Here is a 17,490-nt window from a genome sequence, read left to right as displayed (position 1 = left end):
TCCAGGAGAAGAACTGTAGAAAGAAGTCCAGAGAGCAGCCACCAACTAGCGACCGCGGTGACTGGCGCGTGCGCGTTAGGCGGCCCGAGCCAGGGGCCTGAAGGGAGCGGGGGGAGGAGTTCAGGCCCCGCCCGGAACCGCTCGGCCTCTTTTCTCCTCTCGGCCCCTCCCATTTCCGCGGATAACCCTACCGTGCGTCGCCTGCGTGCTGACGTCAGGCGCGTGCCCCTGTCCGGCAGCCGAGGAGACCCCGCGCAGTGCTGCCAACGCCCCGGCGGAGGAGCTGAGGTGAGTGTGGGGCCCGAGGTTGCCCCGCGGGAGCGGCTCCCCCCCTCACACCGTCCTCGTCCCCCCGCCGCGCCGCCCCTGGCGTCTCCCCGTCCGCGGGGACCTCCTGCTCTGGGACCCCGGGGGGCGGGCGCGGGGCGCCGCGGGGGGAGGGGTGCCGGGCTCGCGCGGCGCGGGTCCGGGTTCTGTCAGGGGGACTGAGGGGAGGGGGTCGCGGAGGGCCCGGCGGCGGCGGCGGGGGGCGCGGGTTCTGCCCGGAGCGCGCGGCCGCGGCGTGAGGTGCCGGGGCGAGGGCGCGGCCGGGCTGTCACCGGGCAGCGGCGGAAGGAAAGGGTCACACCCATCCCGGCCGCCCGGCTCTCCTCCCCCGCGGCCCCGCGGACGCCCACCGCCCCCATCCGCCGGGGCGGGCGGCCGGGCCGGGCCGGGGCGGCGAGGGCCGCAGACCCTCTCTCAGGCGCCCGCGGGCTGGCGGGGCCGGGGCTCCCTGGCTGGCCGGCCGGCCCCCAGCGCGCGCCCCGGCTTCGACTTCCTGCTTCGCCGCGGACATTTTGCGGCCGGCGGCGGGGGAGGGGAGCGGACCGCGAGCGCGGTCGGGGAAGCGGGCGGTCCGGGGGGGGGCTCGGCCCTGCCGCGCGCCTCCCTCTCTCTGCGGCGCGGCCGCCCGACGCCTCGTCCCGCGCCGGGAGGGTGGGGTGGGGGGCGGCTCAGTCGCCGCTTCTCCCGTCTCCTTGATTCCTGCCTTAGGTCGAGTTCCTCCCAATACCATTTCCGTTTGGCTTCTCCCAACTCTTCTCCCTCCCCGCCTCTTCAGTTGAAGCTTCCCCTGCTGGAAGTTAACCTAACCACCTCCCGAAACTGTCGTTCTGCCTTTTGCCTGATTCCTCTCTTTAGGGGGAAATTTTTCTTTGTTCATTTGCTCCCCCCCCCCCCCCCGCCCCGCTTTCCCTTTAAGTCCTAGAGAAATGCAGTGGGGAAGATTACGTCATTGCAATATAAGGGGTGAGAGTTTTTAACTCCTGCAAGTCAGGGGCTCGCTAAATTAAGACAGCATTTGGTAGCCTCTGTTGGGGCCACCCAGTGGCATATCCTGCCTGTTTCCCAGCTACTGGTATTCAGAGATGATCTTTTGAAATCCTGGCCGTCTCATAAGCGTCTGAAAGCCAGGGAGGTTTAAAATCTCAAGATGATCTTAATGCCAAGACAACACTTTTCTTTAGCCACTTGGCGTGGGCAGTAACTTTAAAGATTCCTGTGACTGTATTGGAGTGAAGTTAATTTATTTGTGGAAGCCTTTCTTTGTTCCAAAATAACATTCTCAGATTATTTAACTTTAATAAGTGTGTCTTATTGATTCAGAGTACGTACCTAAGTCGACTCACGTGCACTTTTGTGGCAGGGGTGTGGTGAAAAGAGAGTCAGTTCATTTTACACCTGTTCTTTGCTTGCTGGTCACTTTAGTTTTGTTAAAATGAGTTTTGGGTTTTTAACCAAAAAAAACCCTTAAGTGAATAACATTTTCAGACTTTGGAGATCACAGTATTCATTCTTCAGAATGTTAGGCACGTCTTGAATTGTATATCCTTCACTGACTACAGGGTACAGTGGCACAGAAAAATATTAGCATTGTAAAGCAAATGAGATCCAATTGTGTAATGCATTGTTATAAGGATAGTTCATGTTGGAACAAGTACTTTCTTATTGTTTCTCGTTTCTATAGAGAGAACAGATTGCTTGTTAAACACTTAATAGAAGTGGTCGATTTAAAGCAGCTTTTGGTAGTTTGTAGGTGTTGGTAGATGATTATATAGGTGTGGAGCTTGGATCTTCTGAAATACATTTGTTATAATGTATCTCTTTTTAAGAATATAAAATCGAAGTACTTATCTGCCATATTTCTCGACTCTTCTGTACTTAAGAGCTTTAAATACACAAATATCAATTGTCTTCTTCCCTTTTAAAAGTATGGGAGAATAGTTTGGATTTACAGCTTTTATACTGAGGCAAGGAGATTGGTGATTGAGTATTAAAAATGAGCTGTTTCTCAGTAATTTTTTAAGACCCCAAAGGTATCACAACCTCTTAAAGTGTTTGTATGTAATAATCAACAACCTGTACTCAGTTGAACTTAATATTTTGGGCACCCGAGGCAGGTATTACAGCCTAGGGTGGTGGTGGTTCAGTTGCTAAGTCGTGTAGGACTCTTTGTAACCCCGTGGCCAGGCTCCCCTGTCCTCCCCTGTCTCCTAAGGTAGTCAGGGGCTGAAATGAAACATCAGTGAGATTCTTCTAAAGCCCACCAAACCCACGTCTTGACTTTTTTGTAACTTCAAGATTTTCTTTATTCGGATACTTTTTCCACTTTTAATTTTATGGTTTATTAAAGAAGCATTTCTAGTTACTTTAAAAATGGTTCACTAATAAAATGTTTTGATTCAAGATGTGTTCCATTTGGAAAACTTCAAAGTACAGTTTACTGTGCCTGTTTGGGAGTAGTATTTATAGCCATTCTCGGAAGTAAAAGTAAAATTGTACTTTTTATTTTAAATGCATTTATCGTTTTAGGGTCAGTTTTTGAGAGGACAAGGAATGCTTAACAAGAAACACTTAAGGCCACAGAGCTTTCTCTGCTGGGGGACGAGGGGGTTAGTATGTTCACTTCTGTCCCATAAATAGACCTGTGTGTTTTCTATTAAAGGTTGCATTCTAGGTTTTCAGTATTCGGTAGTCTCTTCCAAGTCTGTTAATTTCACCCACTAGAATGTAAATCTGTGAAGGCAGGACTTTTGACCTGGTGTGATCACCCCGATCCCTAGTACCAAACCATGATGTATCTCAAGAAATGTTTGTCAAATGAATGATTGTGATGTCTGAGGGTCAACATTTTCTGCATATTCTACAGGCGTATGTACTTTGTTTCCTGAGATGACTTTTGTGCTTGGTCAGCCATATCCATATTTGGGCTCATTGAAGTGATGATTACTAATCTTTTCTTGCTTAACCATATCCATCTGTTTACTCCTATATTTGCTGCAGGTGTACTATCTGAACAATTAACAGTTGCTTAGAAAATCTTTTCTGATGACTGGTTTTTATTCTCCTAAAAATTATGCAGACTTTAATGTGTTTCCTTCCCCAATTTCTATTTTGAAAAGTCGCTTAATTATGCGACTTCTTTTCCTCAGTTTAATGGCATAAAATTCTTGGTCATGTTATGTTTTGTCCCTTACGTTTCTACTTTTAGTTACTCATCCCTTCATTCCAAAATATTTTTGCTAAAGCAAATCAATTTTCATTACTTGTTCTTTTGGCCTTCACTCCTGTTATAAGTCCTGGATGTCAAAACTCTTCTTTACTGGTTGCCCATGGGACATTGGTCTCAAATTGCTCATTCCGTGAAGTGAAACCCCATTTTTGCTACCAAAATGGTGTCCTATTAGAAAAAATTAGAAACATTTTTTTCTTAAAATATTTAGCTATTATGCTGAAATCCAGAACAGTTTCTAACAGCAAAAATCTACGTATCAAGTTATGGTGTTTACCAAGCGTCAGTGGTCAGTCACCTGAAGAGAACCTCAGTTGCTCATTCTGTTCTTTAACACTTTACACTTGCATCATTTTCTGTAAGAGTGAGCCATTTTGATTTGCTGTTGCTGTGTGTTTTGAGAGAGACACTGCGAGTATAGTGATTAATAGTGTAGACTCTGGAATCAGACTGCTTGGATTCACATCCTGGCTTTGGCATTTATTAGCTCCATGCAGCCTGAGTAACGTCTTTGTGACTGGATTAACCTTCCATAGAAAAGTTCTAGCAATAGTCTCTACCTCACAGTGGTGGTGGTGGCGGCTGGGCGCTAAGTCGTGTCCGACTCTTACGACCCCATGGTAGGCTCCTCTGTCCATGGGATTTCCCAGGCAAAAACACTGGAGTGGCTTGCCATTTCCTTCTCCAGGGAATGTTCCCAATTCAGGACCCAGGAATTGAACCTGTGTCCCAGGCATTGCTGGTGGATTCTTCACTGCTGAGCCATTAGGGAAGCCCCACAGTGTTGTTAGGAGTATTCTAAATGAAGTACTTAAAGCAATTAACTGGGGCACAGCAGTGCTTTGTAGGTGTTTGCTCTTGCTATTATTACAGCCTTGCTTAATGCCCCCATTTTTAAGAATTTACATGTATTTCTCTCAAACATCAACAGTTTAATAACCATCCCTCTCCCAGATAATCTCATGAAACCATAAAAATTAAATGAAGTGGGAATTGGTGTCTGCTTTATGTTTATATTCATTATCTTAAGCAGTGTCATAGAGCTAAGGGTGTAAGTTCTTAAGTGTGAAGTATGTGGTCCTGTGAACTAGCAGCATAAGCCTCACCTTGGAGTTCCTTAGGTATCTCAAGCTCCATTCCAGTCCTACTGAATCAGAATCTGTATTTTAATGCGATCTCCAAGTGCTTTTCATGCACACTGAAGTTTGAAGCGCCCTCTGAGTTATAGTTTCCTGCCTGTTGTGTAGAATCGCCTCATGTCTGTGCTCATCATCAGGAACTCATGTGTTCAGTTTCTAAAGGGTCATCACCCCCTTAGTAATAACTAGTCTTAAATTCTAGTTTCAGAACTGCTTGACTTGAGTTCAGTTACACATTTGAACTCAGTGACTTTTTATGGAAAACTGATTGCTGTTATGAAGAGCATATGATTAGGATCATTCACATAATTGTTGGTTATGAAAACAGGTTAAATACAAAGATGGCATTTAGCTGATCAAATGTAAAAAATTTTTGCTGCTTTTTTGGTACTAAAATAAACCATATCTCCAGTCTCAAGGGAAAATCTTAATAACTAAAATCTAGTCTTATTTAGCTACCATCCTGAAAAAATTATTGATATTTTTAAGGGACTTGATTACATTTTCTGATTTTTCTTAATACTGATTGATGTAGAAGAGATTCACCAGTAATATCCCTGTGCAGTGTGTGCTCTAGAGCAGTGTTGCGTGACCTTTTTCAAACCAATGGAGACATAAAAAAAGTATGGCACCCTGGAGTGAAAGGATAAGACTACTCTTGGCTGGCTGGAGGTGCTGCAGCCCCAGGAGAGCTGGGAATCAATGCCTTAGGCACACCTGTGTCCGTTCTGTGTGTCCCAAGGGGCACTTTGAAGCCATCTGCTGTTGGATATTAAGCCACAGCCATCATTTTCAGCTAAAAAGATTATCACTTTTTGTTACTCCTTGTGTAAACAGAAGAGATGGAAGATAACAGGTCAAATGAGGAGCAGATGAAACCAGGGGGAGAAATGGAGGTGGAATTAAAGAATACTGTAATTAGTGTTAAAGACTGTGAGATGATAAATTTTGTAGAAGAAAATGAGTAAGATTTCAGCTACAATCCATTTACTTTGTTGGTAGGCAGTTTAAGGATATTTGTAATTTTTTTGTTTTCATTGGGTTTACTTTAAATCTGTCTAAAAGCAGATGAAGAGGAATAGGATGCGAGAGTCAAGTTTCTTAAGAAAGATATCTTTGTTATATGTGGTTTCAAGGATTTTCATCCTAATACAGCTTCACTGTAGCTTCTAGTGTTTGTAAAACAGCTGAAGGTGAGAGGAGCTCAATTTTAGAATTTTTTGAAGTGGAGTTAAACCATCTATATTATTTATTACTTTGCCAGAAAACCATATTTTTATTGTGAGGTTTAAGAATAACAGTATGACTCAAAAGTAAACTTAGATTTTAAATATAAAATTTCATTCTTCAGATAACTAGGAATGAATGGATAGTTCCTGTGAATGTTGAGTGCTGGGGCTTTAAATCAGTATCTAATACTCTAATTTGTTTCAGAAAGTATATAAATAGTATACATAGTATAAAATATAAGCTATGAAAATGTTTGAATCATTTTCGGTTGTATGATTTATTTGTTTAAAGGGCCAAAGGAAATATTAGTTCGTCATGGACAGAGGAGCCTAGTAGGCTGCAGTCCATGGGGTCGCAAAGAGTTGGACACGACTGAGCGACTTCACTTTCACTTTCAAGCATTTATAAATCAGTGGAGATGGGGATAAGGGATACTTTAAGTTTTTAAGAGTGGGGATTTTTCTGGTGGTCCAGTGGTTAGAACTCTGCCCTTCCAGTACTGGGGGTATGGGTTCAATCCTTGGTTAGGGAGCTAAGATCCCCCGTGGCATGCTGTGTAGCCAATAAATAAATTAAAAAAAAATTTTTTAAGAGTAATGCCTATGTTAATTCTCTAGTGTGTTTCAGAATAGCTGGAAGAGGTTTCCATGGGGATGGGTTGGAACCCCTACTTAATATATCCCCATTTTGGAAATTTATGATATGTAAGTTTGTTAAGGGTTCATAGAAGTTATTTACATTTGATCACAGGTTGTCAGGATCTGTTTAATTCAGTGTTTTTTAAACTTGTTTGGTGATGGCCCCATCTCCCCAACCCATGGAACACCCAGTTCCACCTTTGAGAAAGTGGACTGGGAGAAAGTGGTATTTGGTGGCTTGTTAATCTCCATTAGGTTCAGGGGCTGTTGGTGTGGCTTTGCTATGGGTAGAAAAATGGAAAAAACTTTAAGTTCCTGAGGCAAGTGAAAGGTAGAGACTTTAGCAGAGGCCATAGATTATCTATTCTTGCTGTAACCTAAACGCCGCTCAAGATCTTTGTACAGAAATTGCTAATATGCACTTCCTTAAGATGGAACTTGGCATGTTATGTATAAAACACATCTTTGGGGTATCGATAGGGGAGTTAAGTATTCATTGAAAGGACTGATGCTGAAGCTCCAATACTTTGGCCATCTGATGTGAAGAGCTGACTCATTGGAAAAGACCTTAATGCTGGGAAAGATTGAAGCCAAAAGGAGAAGGGGGCAGCAGAGGATGAGATAGTTAGATAGCATCACCCACTCAATGGACATGAGTTTGAGCAAACTCTGGGAGATACTGGAGGACAGCGGAACCTGGTGTGTTGCAGTCCGGGGTTGCAAAGAGTTGGACACAACTTAGCTTAACAGTAACAACATGGGGGTGTAGCTCCATCTCAATTTAAAAATCAGGCAAGGTATTGGAAGGGTTGCAGTCCATTATTAGGGACTGGGAAAGTGATTGTCTAGTGGCTGCAAAGGAAATCTCTGGAATGGAGTCTCTGTCTCCAGTTTTCTTTGTTCTTGGATCAGTAATCCTAGTTTGAGTATTTATTATTTTCCAATATTCTGAAAAGCTTGCAGTAATTTCAAAGCCATTTTTTAAAAGCTCTGAAAGTCATGTAATTTTTAAAACTACTTTATTTGAGATCCAAAGAAGTTTTATGTTTAAAAAATAATTGTTAAGTTTTTTAGGAGTTTGTGGCAGTAATCTTTTGTATTTTATAATTTGACATCTTTCTTTTGCTTTTTCTTGTCATACATACTGCCCAATCCACTTCTCCCTTCTCACAAAAACAAAAACCTGGCCCAGATACCATCTTTTACGTTGATTTTTTTCCCCCCCTAGTTTCATATATTACATGGAAATGAAGATGTATTCTCCTAAAAAATTGTCCTTGGTTCTAGTTCAGAGCCAGGAATAGAAAAAATCATTTTACTTACTGTTGGATAGTTGACCAAAAGAGGTGGGGGAATGGGGAAAGATGATTTTGTGGGTCAGGATTAGGGTTAAGGACTCGGATTGGGCTGTTTTAGTTCTTTTTAGAAAATTACTATTTTTTGGTAGTGGGGTAATTTTTCTTTAGGATCACAATTCATGTCTTGGATGTGATACATGTTGAAGATACAAAAGTTTGTTTTCTGTTGACATCAAATTTTTTACCTCTGCTACTTTCAGTTTGAGAAATTGGTGTCATTTCTGCTCTTATAAAACATAGATCTCTCATGTTCTGTCTTTTTTAACAATACAAAGATGAGGTGATTCTTTGCAAATATTAACACACACTCTAAAAGAAACGTAAGACTTAGAAACAGCTTTTAAAATAGAGCTGCTGCTGCTAAGTCGCCTCAGTCGTGTCCGACTCTGTGCGACCCCATAGATGGCAGCACACTAGGCTCCCCCGTCCCTGGGATTCTCCAGGCAAGAACACTGGAGTGGGTTGCCATTTCCTTCTCCAATGCATGAAAGTGAAAAGTGAAAGTGAAGTCGCTCAGTCTTGTCCGACCTGCCGTGACCCCATGGACTGCAGCCTACCAGGCTCCTCAGTCCATGGGAGTTTTCAGGCAAGAATACTGGAGTGGGGTGCCATTGCTAATCAATAACAAAGATTTTTGTGAAAACCTAGATTCTGGAAATAATTTTTTGGCAGTTCTGTGTTTCCTTAAGTGTACTATTTTAATTGATGTTAAATCTGAGTGAATTTTTCCAAAATTAGAAGCACATTTTAATTATAAAGCTACTGAGCCTAAGATTGGCTACATTAACTGTTTCACTGTGATACAGTTGGAAACATCATGTGGTATGCATTCTTTATAGGGATCTTGTGTTTTATAGAAAAGTATCCTTTTTTGCTAGTTTAAAACTCAGTAGAGTTTCCCTGGTGGTCCAGTGGGTAAGACTCTGGGCTTCCAATGCAAGGTGGGGGGATCCCTGGCCAGGGAATTAAGATCCCCCATGCCACAAAAAGAAAAAAAAAGTAGAATTGTGCATTCCCAGACTACAGTTGCTCATGATGATTCAGGATATTTATTCTCCAAAATGTTATTGGGTGGCTTTTAAACAGTTTGATGTTAACTACTGTAGCTAGTTTGGGCTGTGGCCTTGACTTAAGCTTTAGGAATAGGATTCTTGTCTTTCAGAGGGAGTTAAATTTTTTTTTTGTTCCTCCCTCCCTTCTTTTCTCCGGATAGTGATAGATGAGGGTTTAGGAGCTTAGAGGATCGACTAATGGGTATATTCTTAGTTCAAAGAACAAGGTTTTTTGTTTTTTTTTTTGACTCGCTTCATCTCTAACCCATACTGTTTTATTAATTAGTGATTTCAGCAACCCTTTGTGTGCTCTCTGGAAATGACAGTTCTAGGTGTTGGTGATAGAAGTGAATGCAATAGACCAAAACAGATCTCTGGCCCCATGAAATTGACACACTAGTGTGTGGGTTGGAGATAAGTGGCTAAAAATGAAGAAGGGGAGGCAGGGTACAGTGGAGTGTTTCAGGGTTTGTAGAACTTGTGGTGCAGTTTAAGGTAAGGTAAGTGAGGAGTTCTCACTTCAGAATGACATTTGAGCAAAGACCTGTAGGGGAGATGACTGAATGAGTCATCCAGGCCAGAGCATTCTAAGTAGAGGGAACTACTGTAGTCAGTCTTCAATCAGTGACCAGTGCTGTTCCACCTGATTTTATATGAAGTCTTTAAAAACAGACATTAAACAAATTAATTTTTTTCGTTATTTAAAAGTTTATTTTTTAACAGAAGGATAATTGCTTAAAGAAGTGTATTATTAATGCATCTGGAATACCGTTATAGGAGCTTAGCTTCTCAAAATGCGGTATGTGTATATAATTTCCATAGACGGAATTCATAATCAAAGTAGAAGTTTGTGCTTTGATGGTGTTATCTTTGGTTGCAAGTGTGCTCTAAAAGGCATATTTGTGGCCAGCACATACTGGTTGTTTTTCGGTCTTTGCAACTCTTATCTTTGTCGTTTTTGTTTCTCTTGATCTCTTTTAGTGGATAGAACTGTACTGTTACTGCTCTGCAGCCAGGCTGAAACATCTGCAGTCATGCCAGCTGTACTGCCTTGACACAGAATTTAGTGCAAGTGTTATAACGTCTTTATTCTTTGTTGAATTATTTCTTCAAGTGCACAGCTGAGTGCTACTGTAGAAGTTCACCCTGTTAATTTTACAATTGGTAGACTGCTTTGCTTCAGAATCTTGGTAATCTTATTTTAAAAAAAAGGCTTGTAGTTTGTAAAATAGATTGTTGAGTATCTGAATGTAGGTACCTCTGCCTCATTAGATATAACAAAATATAAATGATCATGGTTAGTTTTGTAACCATGGTGGCCTCTCACCTGATAACCTATTCAGAGATAGGTTCTCAGCTTGTCACTCATTTTATGGTGTGTGTGTTGTCCAGGTTATATAGTAACTTTTTTTTTTTTTTGCTTCAGACATTTTTGCTGCAAATGTATGCTTGTATGTGGGACTTCTGATACATACTGGCACATGATTTCATCCTTGATGGACTTAGGACCAAATTATTGTGTTCTGATTCTGAAAAGGCTATTCTTTTGCGTGTTTTCTTACAAAAGAACATAATATCTTGACCTTAAGATTTCTTTTCCAACTTCTCCATTTGTCTGTGTTACACATCTCTCCTGTAATTTCCCGAACTAAAAAAGTTTCCTCATAATTTACCACCTCCTTAAATAAACCCCTCCTCCACCCCCAAACTGGTCAGCTCTTTCTCTGCTGGCATACAGCCACTTCCCTAGTTCAGGCCCTTGGATTATTAAAGTAGTTTCTTAGCTGAGTTCCTGTATTTTATCTGGTTACCTTTGACAGTTCACCTTGGAGTACAGATACAAGATTGATATGCTTAAAAAAAAAATTGGTTCATGGATCAGAAAGAAATGGTAGCTTCTTCTTATTAAATGAAAGTTCCTGTCCTTAGCTTTCAGAATCTGTATGACATGAACTCATCCTCTGTGTGTGTGTGTTTCTTTCATTCTTGACCACTCCCATGTTTTATTACTTTTGAAAATCTTTGGAAGTTGTAGCAGACTTGGAATTGTGTTAGTCGCTTCTGCTTATAACCAATGAAGTATACAAGGTGATGTATGTCAAGCTATCACAGATTTTTATGGGTTTGGTTTATTGGTACTTGATATCTTGTAGACCAGGTTTGATCAAAATGTTTTCCTTGTTGAATGGCTTTTGGAGATCTTTTCATTTTAATAGATAGCTTTGTTTTTAAAATTAAAATGCTACATGTGCATGGTGAGAGCTTCAGTACAAAAGAGAATATGATGAAAAATATGTCTACCCATTACAGACACACCCATGTCCTCTTCCCAGAAGCAGTCACTTGTCCAGCAGATGTATTTTTGTAGAGAGTCTCTGGACCTGTCAGTATATAAGTATCTCCTCTCCATTAAAAAATTCACATGCATCAATTGCTATATTATGCATACTCTTTGCACTTTTCTTTTCAAAAACAATATATTTTGGAGATCTTCCACACTTGCACTGTATTGGTAGTTTTTGCTAGGGTTACTGTATAGTCTGGCTGATTTTAAACAGCAGATGTTTATTTCCTTACAGTCCTGCAGGCTGGGAGTTTAAAGGCAGGTTCTGGGCAGGTCAGTTTCTTCCAAGGCCTCTCCTCTTCGTTTCTAGACGGCCGACTTCTAGGGTCTGCACTTGGTCTTCCCTCTGAGTGTCCCAGTCTTGCTATAAGGACACTAAGTTAGATTAGGGCCCACCAATATGATCTCATTTTACCTTCATTATTTCTTTAAAAGCTCTGTCTCGAAATATAGTTGTATTATTAAAAATTTTTTTTAATTTAAAATTTGAATTGGGGTATAATTGCTTTACATTTTTTTTAACCAACAAGTTATATTATTTTTTATTCATGTTAGAATTTCTATCAGTGTTTGAACATTAATATTTAGAGTGTTTGTACATTGTTGCCTTCCGAGGTTTAAAATGAGAACCACACTAGGTCACAGATTGTAACTAATACAACACATTCCGCAACTGCATGAATATTCACTCAGTCTCACTCTCTTAACACTGTTAAGACATTTTCTTTTTCTTGCTGTACTTTACAATGAAAAGTGTGCCCCAGTCATGTCTCAGCAAAGTTCCAGACATTATGCATTTATCACATATAAATTCTTCAAAAATTTACTTCTGTCAAAAGACTTGATGACTACTATGTACACTACAAAAATAAATTTTCATATAAATTACATGGCATACTTTTATCTTTGTAATTGAAATGACACAAACCCATTCCTGCCAAAATTGGCAGACAACGAGACCCAGTTTGAATATTTCCTTTAAACTCCTTACACTAAAACCTACCATGAGTCCTTAATGAAAATGTTATATATGCTTTACAATGTTATGTTAGTTTCTGCTGTACAACAGTGTAAATCAGCTATATGTATACATATCTCCCCTCCCTCTTGAGCCTCCCTCCCAACCCCCTCCATCCCACCCCTCCAGGTCGTCATAGAGCGCCGAGAGGAGCTCCCTGTGCCATCCAGCAGCTTCCCGCCAGCTGTCTGTTTTACAAGTGGTGTATATATGTGTCAGTGCTACTCTCTCAATTCACCCCCGCGTCCTCTCGTGTCCAGAAGTCTGTTCTCTACATCTGTCTCTCTTCCTGCCCTATAGATAGGTTCATCAGTATCATTTTTCTAGATCCCATATGTATGCATTAATATACAATATTTCTTTTTCTGACTTCACTCTGAATGACAGACTCTAGGTCCATCCACATCAACAAATGACCTGATTGCGTTTCTTTTTATGGATGAGTAATACTCCACATATGTTCAGTTCAGTTCAGTGTCTCAGTTGTGTCCGACGCTTTGCAACCCTGTGAACCGCAGCACACCAGGCCTCCCTGTCCATCACCAACTCCTGGAGTTTACCCAAACTCATGTCTATCGAGTCAGTGATGCCATCCAGACATCTCATGCTCTGTCGTCCCCTTCTCTTCCTGCCCTCAATCTTTCCCAGCATCAGGGTCTTTTCAAATGAGTCAGCTCTTTCCATCAGGTGGCCAGAGTATTGTAGTTTCAGCTTCAGTATCAGTCCTTCCAATGAACACCCAGGACTGATCTCCTTTAGGATGGACTGGTTGGAGCTCCTTGCAGTCCAAGGGACTCTCAAGAATCTTCTCCAACACCACAGGTCAAAAGCATCAATTCTTCGGTGCTCAGTTTTCTTTATAGTCCAACTCTCACATCCATACATGACCACTGGAAGAACCATAGCCTTGTCTAATAGCCTTGACCTTTGGTGACAAAGTAATGCCTCTGCTTTTAAATATGCTGTCTAAGTTGGTTATAACTTTCCTTCCAAGGAGTAAGCGTCTTTTAATTTCATGGCTGCAGTCACCATCTCCAGTGATTTTGGAGCCCAGAAAAATAAACTCTTGACAGTTTCCCCATCTAATTGCCATGAAGTGATGGGACCAGATGCCATGATCTTCGTTTTCTGAATGGTGAGCTTTAGGCCAACTTTTTCACGCTCCTCTTTCACTTTCATCAAGAGGCTCTTTAGTTCTTCTTCACTTTCTACCATAAGGGTGGTGTCATCTGCATATCTGAGGTTATTGATATTTCTCCTGGCAATCTTGATTCTAGCTTGTGCTTCCTCCAGTCCAGCGTTTCTCATGATGTACTCTGCATAGAAGTTAAATAAGCACGGTGACAATATACAGCCTTGACGTACTCCTTTTCCTGTTTGGAACCAGTCTGTTGTTCCATGTCCACTTCTAACTGTTGCTTCCTGACCTGCATACAGATTTCTCAAGAGGCAGGTCAGGTGGTCTGGTATTCCCATCTCTTTCAGAATTTTCCACAGTTTATTGTGATCCACACAGTCAAAGGCTTTGGCATAGTCAGTAAAGCAGAAGTAGATGTTTTTCTGGAACTCTCTTGCTTTTTCGATGATCCAGCAGATGTATCACTTCTTTTATTCATTCGTCAGTGGATGTTTAGGTTGCTTCCACATCATGGCTGTTGTAAATAGTGCTGCAGTGGACTTTGGAGTACATGTGTCTTTTTGCATTATGATTTTCTCAGGGTGTATGCCCAGTAGTGGGATTACTGGGTCATATTTTTATTTAGTTTTAGTTTTTTTAAGGAACCTCCATACAGTTCTCCAGAGTGATTGATTGCATCAATTTACATTCTCACCAACAGTGCAGGAGAGTTCCCTTGTCTCCGTGTCCGGTGCAGCATTTATTGTTTGTACAGTTTTTGATGATGGCTTTTCTGACCAGTGTGAGGTGATACCTTATTGTAGTTTTGATTTGTATTTTTCTAATAATGAGTGATGTTGAGCATCTTTTCATGTGCCTCTTGGCCATCTGTATGTATTCTTTGGAAAAATGTCTGTTTAGGTCTTCTGCCAATTTTTGATTGGATTATTTGTTTTTTGATGTTGAGTTGTGTGAGCTGCTTGTATATTTTGGAGATTAATCCTTTGTCAGTTGCTTCATTTGCAGATATTTTCTCCCATTCTGAGGGTTGCCTTTCATCTTGTTGGCAGTTATATTCTGAGTTACTGGTGTTTATGACTTCAGCATATCAGTTTGGGGGATGGGCACAATTTAGTCCATAACAGGCACTATAGGTCATTCTTTTTAAATAGTTCCATGATATTCCTTCGTAATATGACCTGTTTTACTGTTCCCCTGTTGGTGTGCATTTTGCTCCTGCAAGCAAGGCTGTGGTAAATATGTTTGTGCCTCCCTCTTTGCATACTTGGAGAACGTCTTAGAAATGGAACTGCTGATCAAAGAATGTATATATTAAATTTTGGTAGGTACTGGCCTAGACATGGGAACCTTGTTCCTTATTGTTTCTGATATTTTTTGAAAGCAAAAATTTACTTTGTGTATCATGTCCTAATGTAAAAACCACATTTTATTTTCAAAGGTATATCATTGACTTTCACTTTGCATTTTGATGAGGTATAAACACAACCCCCTATAGAAGACTGCTTAATCAGATTCTGAATTAACTGCTTGTCTGGGTCATTTCGGGGCTTCCCAGGTGGTGCTAATGGTAAAGAACCTGCCTACCAATGTAGGAGATGCAAGAGACATGGTCGATCCCTGGGTTGGGAAGATCCCCTGGAGGAAGGCATGGCAACCCACTCCAGTATTCTTGCCTGGAGAATCCCCATGGACAGAGGAGCCAGGTGTGCTACAGCTCATGGGGTCACAAAGAGCTAGACACCAGTGAAGCAACTTTTGCACACTTTTGGACATAGCACACTGGGTCACTTCACAGTGATAAAAAGCATTCATATTTGAGTGTCAAGTGCTGTACAGAGGAGTAACAGAGTTCATTATTACAACCTGTGATGTAAGTACTACTTCTGTTTTTAATGGAGAAACAAGGTCTTGAAAAGAGGTTAAGCTTGCCCAAAGTCACACAGGAATGGAAATGTAAAATTCGGGCTGAAAGTGAAAGTGTTAGTCACTCAGTCGTGTCCACTCTTTGGGACCCCATGGACTGTAGCCTACCAGACTCGTCTGTCCATGGAATTTCCAAGGTAGGAATACTGAAGTGGGTTGCCATTCCCTTCTCTGGGGGAATCCCTGACCCAGGTATGGCACCCAGGTCTCCTGCATTGCAGGCAGTTTCTTTACAAACTGAGCCACCACGGAAGCCTCCAAATCCCTAAGGGGCTGCTTGACTTGAAAGATTTTGTGCCTGCCTCCTCTGTGTTGTTTTCCTGGGCATATTAGTCTGGCTGGATATTTGCTGCATGATTAATTGTTACTTTGTCTCTTTAAGTAAAGTGGATTGCAACCCTTTCTGTAACATTCAAAAGCTCTTGCTACAAATGTGACATTGGAATTTAAGCTACAAATGTGACATTTAGTTTAAGGTGTTCTTTGAGATTAGAGTGAGGGGATTTCAGAAAGGAAACCCTAACCCTGTCAAGTAGAAGCAAGGATTTTTCTTATATATAGTATTTAGATGCTTTCATTTCACAACAGTGGTTCTGATCTTTTTCATAGGGCCATTTTGGTTTTTGCAGATTATAATTGGGGATAAAAATAAGGTGCCAGATTAGGTGTTTACTCTCTACCAGGTGATAATCAATAGTTTTATACACATTGCTTTGTTTCTCTTTGTGGCAGTTTTGTGAGTTAGATGTTATTGTAGAGAAAAGATACAGAAGTGAAATAACTTGCTGTATTACGTGAAGTAACTTGCTGGGATTACATACATTAAAATTTTCAATTCTAGCTCAGTACTGTATTAGGTGCCTTGGGAAGGAGATAAAAAAGTATAAGCCTAGTTTTTCCTCTCAGAGAGCTTAAGCTCTTTTAGAATAAACACACACTTCTGTGAATAAAAACAAGATAATTGAGTGCTCAGTGGTGTTTCACATTTGTTCACTGAGTGCCTACTGTGTCCAGTATTGATCTATGTTCTGGGAATCCAGCAGAGTCCCCACCTTCACAGAGATTTCCTTATTTTTTACCTGTCTTCCTTTACTGCAATATACCATAAACAAGATAATTATAGATTATGACTATGCTATAATGGAAATAAACAGGATAATACGATAGAAGTGAGGAGGGAGGTGGCTGGATAGTACTCTACGTAATGTGTTTAGGGGAGAATTTTCTGAAGAGATGATTTGAGCTGAGATCTGAAAGATGAGAAGTCAAACGGTGTTGTGAACGGGGAAGGACTATTTGGCAAGTATAAAGACCTGTAGGCAGGACAGGACTTGACATGTTTGAGGAATATAGTAAGACATGTATAGCTAGAGCATGAAGAGTGAAAGGGATAGAGTATGAGACAGGAAACTTAAGAGCTAGGAAGGGCCTTGCCATGGAAGTTCAGAGAATTTGGGCAGTTTCTGATAGCTGGAAGAGTTAGGGAATGTGTTTCAGATAAGGTGGGATTTTGGGATGGGAAGTTAGGATAGAAACAGGGTGAGTTGTAAGGCTAGACATCCAAGATTTGGAGAGATTTTATGGATAAAAGCATAAACATTGAAATAAGCACCATACTGTATTAGATAATTTAAATAATATCAGGCAACTTGCAGTTGATTAGATGGGCCGAGTAAGACGCAAACTTAGTTGAGCAATTTCAGTCCTGTCTTTGCTTAGGTTGTCAGACCTCAGAGCTGTAGCAAATGTAGACTTGAGATCTGGGATCTGTGAAATGCTGTCTTTTGTTGTCTGATCTTTTGCAGGAAACTGAGGGTAGATTTGAGTGTGTTTTAATATCTCCTTGCCCTTTCTTAATTAAGAGAACAGAATAGGAAAACTGCATATAAGGGTGTCCGTATTAGTAATATTATGAGGAAGGCTGTACGGGGGCGATGCTGATTTCCTTATTGTATGTATACACCGCTAGGATTATTGTCCCAAGCGGACAAGAACTTTGTTCCAGGCATGGGGGGGGGTGGGGCATGGCTATGTATAGGACAGTGCTTGGCACTTACTAAGTGTTTGTTGAATCAGTGAATAAATCTACAAGTCTTG

The 17,490-nt window shown here is 41.2% G+C and overlaps 1 protein-coding gene across 1 annotated transcript in view; it reads left to right on the top strand.

The window, feature by feature from the left end:
* The first annotated feature begins 236 nt into the window (after positions 1–236).
* The window catches only part of CDC42 (cell division cycle 42), a 48,782-nt gene continuing 31,528 nt past the window's right edge, over positions 237–17,490 (top strand). Inside the window, exon 1 of the mRNA XM_068969551.1 lies at positions 237–288. The gene's annotated coding sequence lies outside the window, so the exon portion shown is untranslated. The remainder of the gene's footprint in view (positions 289–17,490) is intronic.

This window comes from Capricornis sumatraensis, chromosome 3 (assembly GCF_032405125.1).
Source record: "Capricornis sumatraensis isolate serow.1 chromosome 3, serow.2, whole genome shotgun sequence".
Lineage (NCBI taxonomy): Eukaryota > Metazoa > Chordata > Mammalia > Artiodactyla > Bovidae > Capricornis > Capricornis sumatraensis.
The sequence above is the reverse complement of the archived record's forward strand: the minus strand, read 5'-3'. Positions and strand labels throughout refer to the sequence as shown.